The sequence below is a fragment of the Vombatus ursinus genome, unplaced genomic scaffold (genome assembly GCF_900497805.2).
Source record: "Vombatus ursinus unplaced genomic scaffold, bare-nosed wombat genome assembly UNPS02004704.1, whole genome shotgun sequence".
NCBI classification, from domain to species: domain Eukaryota; kingdom Metazoa; phylum Chordata; class Mammalia; order Diprotodontia; family Vombatidae; genus Vombatus; species Vombatus ursinus.
In genome coordinates this window covers 1447426-1461320 of record NW_020944482.1, presented here as the reverse complement: position 1 = coordinate 1461320, position 13895 = coordinate 1447426, and positions in this window count along the sequence as shown.

Below are 13895 nucleotides of genomic sequence, written 5' to 3'. Positions count from 1 at the left end.
GCTGGTGCTCTGAACTCATGTCCTCCTGACTTCAGAGCTGGTGCTCTATCTACTGTGCCACCTAGCTGCCCCTCAAATGCCTCTTTTTATTCAATATCCTTATTTTTTCATTTATGATTAGGCTCAGATTTGCAGATTATGTCACCTGGATTGTGTCTTGAGCTCTTTTGCTCTTTTTAACACATTATTTCTTTCCTTCATTCCATTTCTGGCAGATTCAGAATAGTCTTGTGTTATTTGAATTTTCTTTCCTTATTTGAAGTTTTTTTCTCCTGGCCACTTGCAGAATGTATTGATGGTCATTGAAATTTTTAAATTCTACCACTTGGAGATCTGTAGATTATTTTGAATTCCATTTTGTTTAATGTGTTCAGAAGTTTGAAGTCACTTTTTGTATTATTTCTTGCATTATGATTCAGGTTTTTTGACAGATTATTTTCTTCTAAGAGACCCATAATCCTAAGATTATATATTTTCTGAAAGCATCCTGTTCATCATTTCTTATACTCTTTCCAGTCTTCTTGCACCTTACTCCTCACCACATATTCTTCAATTCAGTGTCACTGGCTGTTCCAAGAACAAGATGCTCAATCTCTTGTCTCTGGGCATTCTCTCTGGCTGTCCCCCATACCTGGGCCATTAATACGTTTTGCTTATATAGAGACCTTTGTTTTCTTTTAACATAATTTCTTTTTGCTTCTCTTCTGTGATTGTCCTTCACTTCTATGTATTTGCATTTTCAATCAGTTGTTCTTTCATTTCTTTGATCAGATTTACCATTCTAGATTCAAGTTTTTCTCTTCTGCTGATTTTTTCTGCTGCAAAGGCCACAATATCTGCTTTCATAATTCTCATTTACTTCTTGAACCATTCCATAACAGCCTGCTGATGTTCCACACTCTCCTGAGAATTCAGAGGGGCCTCTGCCTAATCAGTTATTGATTCATTTTCCTTTGTTTCGAAAAATTTATTCAGAGATGTTTGAATTCATTTAGGTGATCTGTATTCCATATTCCTTTGTTATTAATATCTTATTGCTTTTTCTAAATACCTGAATTTCCCCCCTCTGTAATCTTTGCAATCTGTCTTTTCCCTTTATATTCCTTATCACTCACTTTCTGACTCATCTTTGATGACCCTTTCCCTGGGAGCCAAACTTCACAGTTATCTAAGGCTCCTCCTATGCTTGAGAATTCACTTTTAACTGACCTCAGTCTGCCTCACGGTACTTCCAGGGGGACATAATTAGCCTTGGTTGGATGCTAGCTCCCTTTTCTTTAGATCTGATGGAGCCCCACACAAACACACCAGTGCCATACCCCAGTTCCCTCTGCCCTTCAATTCTCAGACTGAGCCCCACTGAAGTAGAGAGGGCTACACTGTACACTGCAGTCCTAAGCATATTACATTTTTTTAAAATAAGTTTTTTTTGGTATCTTCTGTTTCTTACATCATCATAATTATTCTAAGTACCCCTTCCCTTCCCAGAGAGCCATACTATGTAACAAAAAGTATTATTAGAAAGAAAAAAAAATCAGCACAACTGATGGGATGCATTGAAAAAGTCTGAAAACATATGCAATGTGTAACCTCTGTGGTCTTCACTCCTCCAAGAAAGGGTGGATTGGGAATGTCTTTTCAATCTCTTCATTCATGTCAGGTTTGATATTTATAATTTTGTTACATTTATTTTTGATTTTGTGTGTGTTTGTGTGTAGTTCTATCCATTTACATTGTAGTAATTGTGTATTTTGCTTTCTTGACCACTTATCTATTGAGAAATGGCAAGGGCAGCTAGGGGGCATAGTGGATAGAGCATCAGCTCTGGAGTCAGGAGGACTTGAGTTCAAATACGGCCTCAGATACATAACACTCACTAGCTGTGTGGCTCTGGGCAAGTCACTTAACCCCAATTGCCCCCTCCCCCCCCAAAAAGAAAGAGAGAAATGGCTATTAGTTTTATACATATTTATTAATTGCTTATATATTGAATACCAAAATCTTAACAGAGATATCTGATCAAAAAGACTTTTTCCCATTCAACCACTTCCCTTCTTATCCTAGATGCATTAGTGTCATCTGTGCAAAAGTTGAAATAAGGCAGAGCAGCAGGTATAAAGTGTAATGATGAGAGGCAAGTTTATATTGTCCTCCATCTGTTTCTAATATTGTGTGGGGGGCAGGGTTTCAACTTAAGATTTTTCCCCCCTCCACTGTAAATGCAGTATTAAGTTTCTTCAGTTACTTTACCGTTATCCATTCTCCACACGGCTGCCAAAGTGATTTAATTGTAAAGTTGACCATGTCACTCCTCTACTCTCCAGTGGCTTCCTATTACTTTTAGAACTTAATTTAAACTACTCTATCTCACTGTTAAAGCTCTTCACAACCTCACCCCAACAACCTATCTTTCTAGCCTTATTGTATATTTCTCCCCAACCTGCATTCTGCAATCCAGCCAAACCAGCCTCTCTTTCTCATAGTCCACTTTATTTCCATCCTTTTGAAAATAATGACAAAAGTCAAATAGGATGGGTTCACAAAGATGAGTTTTAATCTGCATCATTGTAGGAATATCCCAAATTGTTGAGATCACAGATCCATTTAAGTATTTGAATATTATTCAAGCTACATAGGGAATTGCTTCAAATACATAAGAACAAGAGCCATCCTCTAATTATAGAGACATACTTTTGGAAGAGGTTACTGTGTGGATTTATTTTGTTGACTATTCTTATTTGTTACATGAGTTTTTTCCTTTGTTTTTAATTGAGGGTGGAAAGGAAAATGGGGTAGTAAGAGTAATGCCAAAAATAAGATGGCCATTGAAACATTTTTTAATGCACAGAAGAGAACAGAAGGAAGTTCAGAAGGAAGAACAAACACACATAACAGTTTTGAAAGTAGTGTGTGGAATTTATGACATCCTTTTTTTTTTAAAGTAAATATTATAAAACTGAGATTCACAAATTCTCTTTTTGTGTCATGCCATGTATGTGGAAATGCTCTCTTTTTTGCATGTTTAAGTTCAGAATAATTTTTTTTTCAAAAAGAAATATATGGATTGCAACCCACTGGGAGAAATTTTATCTAGGATAGTTTGGTTTGCCTGAATATGAGGGGGGTGACTTCCAGGTAACTCCAAATCCGCACTGGGAGAGCCCCACATAACTCTGTGAACTCATTTTGGAAAGGCTTTTCCTCTGAAAAAGGAAATTAATTTTTTCCCTTTAGTTTTTTTTTCTTTTGCTAGTGTTTAATTTTAATTTTATTCGTTCCTAATTCTCTTGATTTCAACACCAGGTTATAAGCACCAGGCCAGTACCTACGAAAACTTGGCAAACTGTTGTTTGCTTCAACTGTTGTTGAATCTGTATAGCATTGTATTTGAGAGTGAATATCCATTAATTATGTCCATGTCCATTAATTATGAATCTATGTATGAATGAATGAGGCATGTATTAGGCACTCACCATGTGCAAAGCACTGTGCTAAGTTCTATGGAGACAAACAACAACAACAACAACAAAAATAAGATAGTCTCTACCATCAAAGAGTTCACATTCAAATGAGAGAGACAACACATATGTAAGATTTCATCTACAGATCAAATGGAAAGGTCCCATGGTCCTTATGTTGCAGAGGCAAAGCAGAAGGTAATGTCTCTTCCTCAACATCGTTTCCACTGATAAAATCTTATCAGTTTCCAATGTTGAACCATTTGACAGTACCAAGGACATTGTTAAGAACTTCCTTTTCTGGGTCTTCAATAAATGTGATCATAGCACTTGCAGGAGTTGCCAGGTTACGTTTGCACAGGGGTTATTTCTAAGGATGATTACTATGAACAATGAGCCAGAAACACTACCACTCCAAAGGCTCTTGGGTTCAAGATCCTGGGCTGTCCCTATCAGGGTCCAAGAGGAGATGGTAGACAAGGTAGTGGTGGTGGCCTGACCTTCCTGGCACATGATACCTCTTTTATCTCTGCTTTATCTAAACTGACTTGCTTGCCCTGTGAGTAGCAGCTGGTTGGCAGGTGGTGAGGACAGTTGGCCCCTTCTCCAGAGGAGTTGCTTCCTCAGGTAATGACTGTGAGGATTGGGATAGAAGAAGGACCAGTTGGGGAATGGAGAGAGTTGCTGCTGTTGTTCCCAGGGCTTTTGTGACTATCTGCCTGTTAGTAGCAATTGGTGATTTCTCCCTTCAACAATGGTTTCAGGGGTTGGACTAGCAACAGGAATGATGATTTGGTGCTATTCCCAAGGCTCTTGGATTCCGGGTCCTGGGGCTGTCTCCATTAGTTATGGTGGGTCTGAGCCCCTACTGTTGATTTTGGGATTGTCTAAGAACTGTTCCTAATGGACTGCTGAGATTATCCATAGCACTTAAGAGGCTATAAGAGCTGTGCCATGTGGCATTTATTAAAATTCTTTAGTGTAAGGCACTGGGAGAAACATTCAGAAAGGGTTTCATCCCAGCTGAAACACCTCTAAAGGTGCTGCTTTAATGTTTTCATGCCATTTTCAGGACTGCCACTAGCATCAGCTCCTTTTCTGCTGACTTCTTGCTAAACTGATTCTTCTCTGAGCTGCTACTGCAATTTGATGTTACTTTGATGAAATTCTGTTCTGGTGAATATTTACAGACTTTTCTTAATCAACCCAAAACCTCAAAATTCTACCCTCTTATGAGTTAAACACACTGTTACACCTAGCTAATATAGCAAAAAACCTTTAGGTCAAGTCTGGTTTTTTTAATTTCAAATTTTCTTTTTTTTTAACTATGAACTTGGCAAACATCAACAAACATGAATGTTTCCATATATAAGAACAGAAAAAAGGATGATTGTGTGTGGAACTGAATCTCTATTATAAATATTATATGAGTTTTTTTTTAAATACACATTATATTTCCTCTATCAGTTCATACCAACACCTTCTCTTTGACTTATACAGTAGTCTTAGAGCACTGGGCACTGTGAGGTTAAATAACTTGCCCTATGTCACAGAGTATTAGTAATAATGATTGGACTTGAACCCAAGTCTTCCTAATGCCAAGGCTAACTCTTTATTCTCTATGCTGCCTCTATGTTGAACCTTACTGGGAGCTCCCCACACCATGAAATCACAAGTCCAATGAAAAATAGATAGATGATAGATAAAAGATGGAGATGGTAGAAAGATAGGTATAGATATATATGTATATATATAATTTATAAATCTAGTTGTATAAAATTAAACACCAATACTGTCCTGTTGATCTTTGTTGCCTTCTGAAATTCCTTTTGCTCTCTTCTGTGTATTTTTAAATGTTTCACTGATGCTCTTTTCTTCCCTTTTTTTTTAGTACCACTACAGTTCCCCTTATGCCCTCAACACCCCCCCAATCAAATCCCTCTCTTTTGTAATGAGCACATAGGGCATGTGCAGACCCCATCAGCTTAATGAAACCTCTCCGTGTGGAGGACTCTCAGGAGTTGGTTTCCTGAAGAAATGTGATGTATAAGATGAGTGCCTTGGAGAACCTGTGGTGCGTGAACAGACAATTGGATACTAGTTCTTGTTTGTTAATGTATTAAAGAAAAGGCTCACCAAAAATAGCTCTATTTAAAAAAGGTTTTTTTTAATTAAAAATTATTTTGTCTATTTCCCTACTATTCCTGCCTTACCCCTCAATTTTATTTAAAAGTAATTTTTTTTAGACTTCTGAGAGCCAAGATGGTGAAGTAAGCAATAAATTGCTGTAATTCTCCCACATTCACCTCCAAACAACCATAAAAAGAGCCCCAAAACAAAGCCTGGAATGGTAGAACTAGCAAAAAGATGGGGTGAAACAATCTTTTAGCCCAAGAAACTGAGATGATCAGCAAGAAAAGTCCATCTCACTCAGGTGAAAGGGGAGCGCAATCCAGGATGAGAAGCATCCCAGCAACCCAGCAGCAAGCTCTACCTCAGCAAAACAGTGGGAGATCCTGAGCCCCAGAGTGGTGGAGCAGGTAAATGCCAACACCAGGACTGCCCACATGCCTTAGCATAGCCAGGGGAACCAGCAGACCCCAGCTCTGAGAACCACCATTTCAGTGTTCTATAGTGCTTCAGCGTCGCCCTGGGCAAACAGTCATCCTCTAGTGGCCAGACTTCCACGTGCTGCAGCACAGCCCCAGGCAAACAGATAGACACCAACCCTAAGGGTGCCTAAATAAACAGGCAGCTACCAACTAGAAATCTGTCTTACCTGACAGGGAAGTAGAAGTGGAGTAGATTAAGTAAAGGGGAGGGGGGAACTGACATAAGGAAGGGCAGATCAGGGGAAGTGGTAGACAGAAGCAAAACACTGGTGAGGTGGAAAAGAGTGAAAGGAGAGAGAGGACAAACAGGAGGAAGAGTAGGATGGAGGGAAATACAAAGGTAGTAATCGTAACTGTGAATGTGAATGGGATGAACTCTCCCATAAAATGGAAAGGATAGCAGAGTAGATCAAAAACCAGAATCCTACAATAAGTTGCTTACAAGAAACACACTTGAAGCAGAGAAACATACACAGAGTAAAGGTAAGGGGCTGGAGCAGAATCTGTTATACTTTAGCTGAAGTAAAAAAAAAAAAAAAAGCAGGGGTAGCAATCCTGATCTTAGACAAAGTAAAAACAAAAAACAGACCTAATTAAAAGAGATAAGGAAGGAAACTACATCTCCGTCTTCTCAACAACACAATGATCCAAGACAAGTACAAAGGACTCATGAAGGAAAATGCTATCCATATCCAGATAAAGAACTGTTGGACTCTGAATACAGATAAAAGCATACTTTTTTCACTTACTTTATTCTTTCTCAGTTTTTTTTCTCCTTTTGATCTGTTTCTTCTTCCACAACTGTGATGAATGTGGAAACATGTTTTACATGATAGTAGATGTATAAACTATATCAAATTGCCTACCATTTTCAGAAGAGGGGAGGGATGGAGGGAGAAAGATTTGAAACTCAAAATCTTATAAAAATGAAAAAAATTGTCTTGATAATAATTGGGGAAAAAATAAAATACTAGGTAAAGCTTTAAAAAAAAAGTAACACTTTTTAGAAACTGAAAAAATACCCCCTCTATATATCTGTATATTCTGGCAAAACAATCCCCATGTTAGCTATGTCCCAAAATGTCCAGAGAATTGAGGATGAAATATGCCACTCACCTCCTGCAAAGAAGGGGATGAACTTAAAATGCAGAAAGATGGGGAGTGTCCATCTTTCTGTATTATTATTGTGATCAGAGATCTAAAGCTTTTCAAGGTTGCTTTTCTCTATAATATTGTTATCATTGTATAAACTGTACTTTTAATTCTGCTCATGTCACTCTGCATCAGTTCCTGTGTTCCAGTTTCCTCTGAAACTATTTTACTGCCTTCCCTTCTATTAGCCCCTCTCCCTTTGAAAAGGGGATTTGCAAATATCTCACTTGATCCTCACAATAACCCTGGGAGAAAGGTGCTATTATGATCCCCATTTACACTTGAGGAAACTGAGGCAAACAAGTTAAGTAACTTGCCCAGGATCACATAGCTAGTAAGGTCTGAGACTGGATTTGAACTCAGGTCTTCCTGGCTCCAGGCCCAGCTCTCTATCCACTGTGCCATCTAATTGTCCCTAGGGATGGGCTTCTTATTGAATGTGGAAGTTTAGTTGAGACTTGAAGGAAACCAGGAGTGGAGATGGGGGAGAGGGCATTCCAGGTATAAGAGATGTCATTCAGTCATCCAGTCATGTCTGACTCTTCATGACCTCATAGACCATAACATACCAGGCCCTTTTATCTTCCACTATTTCTTGAAATCTATCCAAGTGGGCTGGACCATGACATTATCATTTTTTAGGTCTTGAGTTATTGTTCTTATGGTTGGCATTTCTTGGGACAATATAAGTGTTCTTGGGTCCTGTGGGAATAGTCATTGTCTAAAGTCTTAGAGGTCATGACTGCCCTACAGGGTACAGAACCTGAGTTCTGTGATAGGAACAGGAGTATACAAGGAACAAGGATTGTGAACATATGATGGATGGTCCTGGGAAATAAATAAATATTTATTTATGCTTTTGCTTTGTCTGAGATCAGGATTACTACCCCTGCTTTTTTTTTTTTACTTCAGCTGAAGCATAATATATTCTGCTCTAGCCTTCTACCTTTACTCTGTGTGTATCTCTGCTTCAAATGTGTTTCTTGTAAATAAATTTCTTGTTCTGGTTTTTAATATACTCTACTACCCACTTCCATTTTATGGGAGAGTTCATCCCATTCCCATTTACAGTTGTGATTACTAACTGTGTATTTCCCTCCATCCTATTCCTCACCCACAATTTATACTTTTCTCTCTCCTTTCACCCTGTCCCTCCTCAACAGTGTTTTGCTTCTGACCACCGTCTCCCTCAATCTGCCTTCCCTGCAGACGTCAGCTTCTTCACTCTGAAATTAAACTTCTGTTTGTGTCCTGACACACCTGTCTCTAGCCTACTCCAGTTTTCTGCTCCAGCCACTCACAGGTTAGAGGCTGGTTCCAGTCCAGTGGACATGAAGTCTTTAATAAAGGCTTGTGGACTGACTGCAGTTCTAAAATGATGGCTAACCAAACAGAGGCAGACCACTCCATCTCTCATACTTTAACAAAAACCCAAAATTCATACCAGGCTAAATAATGATGAGGAAATTCAATAAGAAACTATACTAAATGACTTCTTCCACCCTCAAATGCATGAAAAGCCTGCCAGAAGACCAAGTGCAACAGGAAAAAAGACCATCAGCAAGGTGTTGGAGCAGCCATCCTGCTGATGAGAGACTGGCCAGAGAAAAAAGTAGCCTGCAAAGCTATGTGTCTGGAGACAGCAAGGATTCCCACAAGAAAGCTGCAGGGTGGTCATAAAACCCCAGAATGGGGACTTCAAAAACGCTGGAGGAAAAGCAGGAACCATTGTAGCGCAGTAGCACTCAGACCTGGTTAGCCAAGGTGCCACCAGTAAAGAATAGTTATAGATCTAGAAATCTCCCAAAAGAACATAAGAGTAACTTTGTATCAAATGCAAGCAGAGAGAGACTCAAAGAAAAAAAATAGATTTTCCTCAAGAACTACATGAATATCTAGAAGAAATGAAATATGAGATTAAAAAAATGATTTGTTACAAATTCTAAAGCTAAAGAAACAAACCAATTTTAATTGTGCGCTAAGGAAGTTGTGGGGGAAAAAGTAACATCAAACCAAGAAGGAAAAGTAAAAACAGGTAAATATCATATAGTGGAAAATATGCTAGACCTTCAATCAAGAGAGACATGGGTTCAAATTCTGCCTCTGATACTTAGGCCCTTTATGTCTTATCTATAAAACTACCGGCTAGGTGGCACAGTGCTCAGAGTGCTGGGCCTTGAGTTAAGAAGACTTCAGTTCAAATCTCACTTCAGACACTTAACTAGCTTATATGTCCCCCGGGCAAATCACTTAACTTCTGCTTGCTTTGGTAAACTCAATTACAAATTGGGGATAATAATAGTACCTACTCCACAGGGCTAGTGTGAAGATCAACCAAAATATATGTAAAAAGCATTTAGCACAGTACCTGGGTGTTTATTCCTTTCTCCTTCCCTTCTCTACAATAATTCCTGTAACATTTTCCTTGAGGGTTGTTATGAGAATCCATAGATTTAGATCTGGAGGAGACTTCAGAGATTAGAGTACATAAAATGTACCTTAAAGTGCTATAAAAGCTATAATTATTTCCTACTTGTAAGTGTTATTATTTTTTCCTGTCTGTTAAGTCTTGGATTTTCCCAGGCTGTGCACCATTCCTATACTGCTGTGTCCAGAACATCACTTTGGTTTTATTTTTTGGACTCGATCTGTAATTTCCTTTATCCATACAGATCAACCGGCAACATATAGACTTAGAATTGTCTGGGACACTTACAGCTTAAGTGATTTGCCTAGATTCATACAGCCAGTTGAACAACAAATGACATCACAGGGTGATATCTCGACTCCTGTATGAACTGAATTTAAGTGAGGGAGAGTTGCACAAAGTCATCAGCCTCACTCTCTCTTCCAGAGTCATCAAAGTGCAGGACAAAAGTCAGGCCAACTGGTGATGGCCCAGGATGCAATGAATGAACTTGTCTTAAATGTCTGACGAAGGAAGCTCTAAGGACTCCACAGTGCCTGCTTCAGCTGCCTTCATAGCCACTGGAACAAACTATTCTCATCTGCCCATACTAGCCGAGGAAGTTTTCATGTGCTTGGGGTAGGCATCCCCCTGACTCACTGATGGGCTTGAAGTCTCATCCTGGTTTACTCCATCTGTCAAGATGGTTCTTGGAGCCACAGGTGAAAATTGCGTGAAAGGTGAACATCAAAGGTGAGTGAGCAGCCCAGAAGAGGGCTTGGCAAGCTCTCACACCAAAAGCACTCGTATTCCCTAAACACCCCATGAACAGTATGTACAGCCAGTACGGGACAGACAAGAGACTTGATTCCAGGTCCTGATCTTCAGGTCAGCTCTCTATACTGTGAGATATAATTCATTAGGACCCCTATTCTATTCTAATCAGTTTGATATTTTATATAAATCATATAGAAATTGGTAAGTTCTCATAGTATGCCTTTATAGTAGGCCTCAAATGTTAATGTAACATTCATTACTTGTTTACCAGTTATGAAGTTCACTTGTACAACCACAAGAATGCTGACAAAAATATCTCCATCCTATTTTGCTCAAATTCCACATCCAAACCTGGCATGGGTGGGATGCCTTGATTCTTTGGAAAGTCCCTCAACTTATTTTTGTACCTCTGGACCACTCTCTTGTCCAATATGAGCAGGTGGTCATCTTATGATCACTTAATCAGTGGAGATGTCCCATGTTTCCCCCAACCCGTGAAACCACCCCCACCTCCCCTGGATGATATGCCATTTTTGACTGATACATAGTTTTTGGTCCTCAAAACAAGGTCTATCAACCAATGGGATTTTGTATTTTGTGTTGCCTCTTCAGAGTGTACAGGCATCAAACTCTATAAAAACTAGAAACTCAGATCATGAGAAGATCTGAGTTCTACTTCATTAGAGAGGACCATGGAGAGGGCAGCTAGGTGGGGCAGTGGATAACACACTGGACCTGGATTCAGGAGGACCTGAGTTCAAAAACGGCCTTAGACACTGGACACTTACTAGTTGGGTGACCCTGGGCAAGTCATTTAACCCTAATTGCCTTGAGCAAAAAAAGAAAAAAAGTAAAAGAAAAGGCCATGGACTCTTTAATAAAGTGCTATTGGCTTGGAGCTCTGCACCAGTGGTTTTCCTTCCAGATTGGACAATTTGATACCCCACAATATAACATGCCATTTGTCTAGAACATCTTTTTTGGGGGGCAGGGGTAAGAAAAAACAGAGTGAGGTAAGTAAAGTAACTTTTATTGGAAATGGTTTAATATACAGATTCAATCTTCTTTTGATTGAAATCCTAGAGTAAAACAGATAAAATGGACTCTGAGTGGCAGTAAAATTTCCAAGCCATAAAATATTTTATGGGATTTCAAAGAATAAAATGTTTAGTTTTGACTTGTGTTACCTAAATTGTGTTTTCTTTACTATTTCAGTACCATAACTACAATGAACTACAGGTGGGGGGGAAATGAAATATTTAATAATGCAATTTACTTATTTCAGAACAGCAGAACATATTTGAGTTCTCAAAAATGCATTTATTACTTTTCTCAGATACAGCAAGTATGCAAGTTTCCTCATAAAACAATCAGCAAAGTTTGCAAAACAGTTCACCGGAGGGAACATTGATCTTTCAAATAACTTAAAAGGACAAAAAATCACTGAAGGCTGAATACAGAACAGAATATTCTGCCCCTTCAATGTAAATGTAAAAATCTTTAAAAGGACAGTTAGGTGGCACAGTGGATAGAGAGCTAGGCCTAAAGTCAGGAAGATTCATCTTCCTGAGTTCAAATCTGACCTTGGACACTTACTAGCTGTGTGACCCTGGATATGTCACTTAACCCTGTTTGCCTCAGTCCCTCATCTGTGAGATGAACTGGAGAAAGAAATGGCAAACCACTCCAGTATATTTGCCAAGAAAACTCCAAATGTGGTCACAAAGAGTCAGACATTACTGAAATGAGTAAGCAACAACAATCTTTAAAAATTAAAGAACTAGAAGAAGTCAAAGAAAAAAGGATAAAATATGTACTTCTAGAAAAGAGTTCTTCATGTAAAGACACCAAGATTTCCTTCCACCTTACCCTAAATCCTGAGCTTCATCTCACTCAAATCTTAGTGGATTTTTTTTTAACAATTATGATAATCCAAAATCAAATTATTATATTTTATTAGTCCATTTCCCTACTTTCCCCCTCAAACTGTAAGAAGAAACTGAGATTGTCTTTAGGAAAGTCACAGGTAAGTAGTCCAGGAAAGTAGTTTGTTTTCTACTATTATTGTTGCTACTTTTCCTCCATGCCCTCTCCATGTCAGTGTAGAGAACTATGACTCATAAAATTCACTGTTATGTAGCAGGAAGATCAACTGCCATATTCTAAAGTCCTAAAAACTCTTAAAGATCATAATCTTTATTTTCAAATAATAACAAGCAATTTCTTACAGGGACCATCTTACCATGCCTATGTTACATATGGGAAATAAAAGGCAGAACAATTAATATCTAGCCCAATGACAGATACATACATATTCACAGAATTGTGTTTAGAACTCAGAAGTCTTCAGACCCTTAATCCTACAGTCTACGCTGCATCTTTCCAGGGACTCTTTTAAACAACATTGTTTTCTTAATATAACCCTTAAATTGAGAGTGTGTGAGATGTGGGATTTTGTGTGTGTGTGTGTGTGTGTGTGTGTGTGTGTAAGACAGTTAAGAGGGGCTGCAGGGGAGATGCTTAGAAGCTTTCCTCCACGCAAGCAGAGCTGAAAAATGGAAAGATAACTTTGAACAATAAACACAGTGATAAGTAGGACTTGAGCAACTAGCCAGCCACATTTCAATGTCAAATTACATAGTCACCTCTTCAATAGTCTATATGTTTATGGTATTAAATAATATGGACTAAATTTAAGAAATAAGGAGGTCTGCACATTACTAAGCAATATAAACTGGTAAAGATCAGGTGAAGAGGATTTTCAAGTAAAAGGATATTTTCGTTTTGAGTAAGATGCTACCTCTCAATGTTATTTCTGACAGAACCTAAAAAGCAAATCTTTCTATTTGAATTTGAAAATTAACTAACTGTAAATGGCAATTTGCATTTTACTTGCATTTATTGTTTTTAACAGCCCTTAAAATATAGCTCTTCTGATTGGATGGATTTTAAAACGCTGAAATATTTAAAATGATACAAGCTCTTGATAAATGAGGGTCTCCCCAACCATTACTCTCAAATTTGGCATGTTATCTTATACTTTTACTATCACATAACCTTATACAAGCTCCTTATAAAGATCTTTTTTTCCAATGCTCTAAATCATTATCAATTAGAGAAACACAAATTAAAACAACTCTGAGGCACCACATTACAACTATCAGATTGACTAACATGACAAAACAGGAAAATGATAAATGTTGGAGAAGATGTGGGAAAAGTAGAACACTAATGCATTGTTGGTGGAGTTGTAAACTAATCCAATCATTCTACAGAACAATTTGGAACTATGCCCAAAGGGCTATAAAATTGTGCATACCCTTTGATCCAGCAATACCACTTCTAGGGCTGTATGCCAAAGAGATCATACAAATGGGAAAAGAACCCAGATGTACAACAATATTTATTGCAGCTCTTTTTGTGGTGGCAAAGAACTGGATATTGAGGGAATATCCATCAACTGGGGAATGGCTGAAAAAGTTGTAGTAT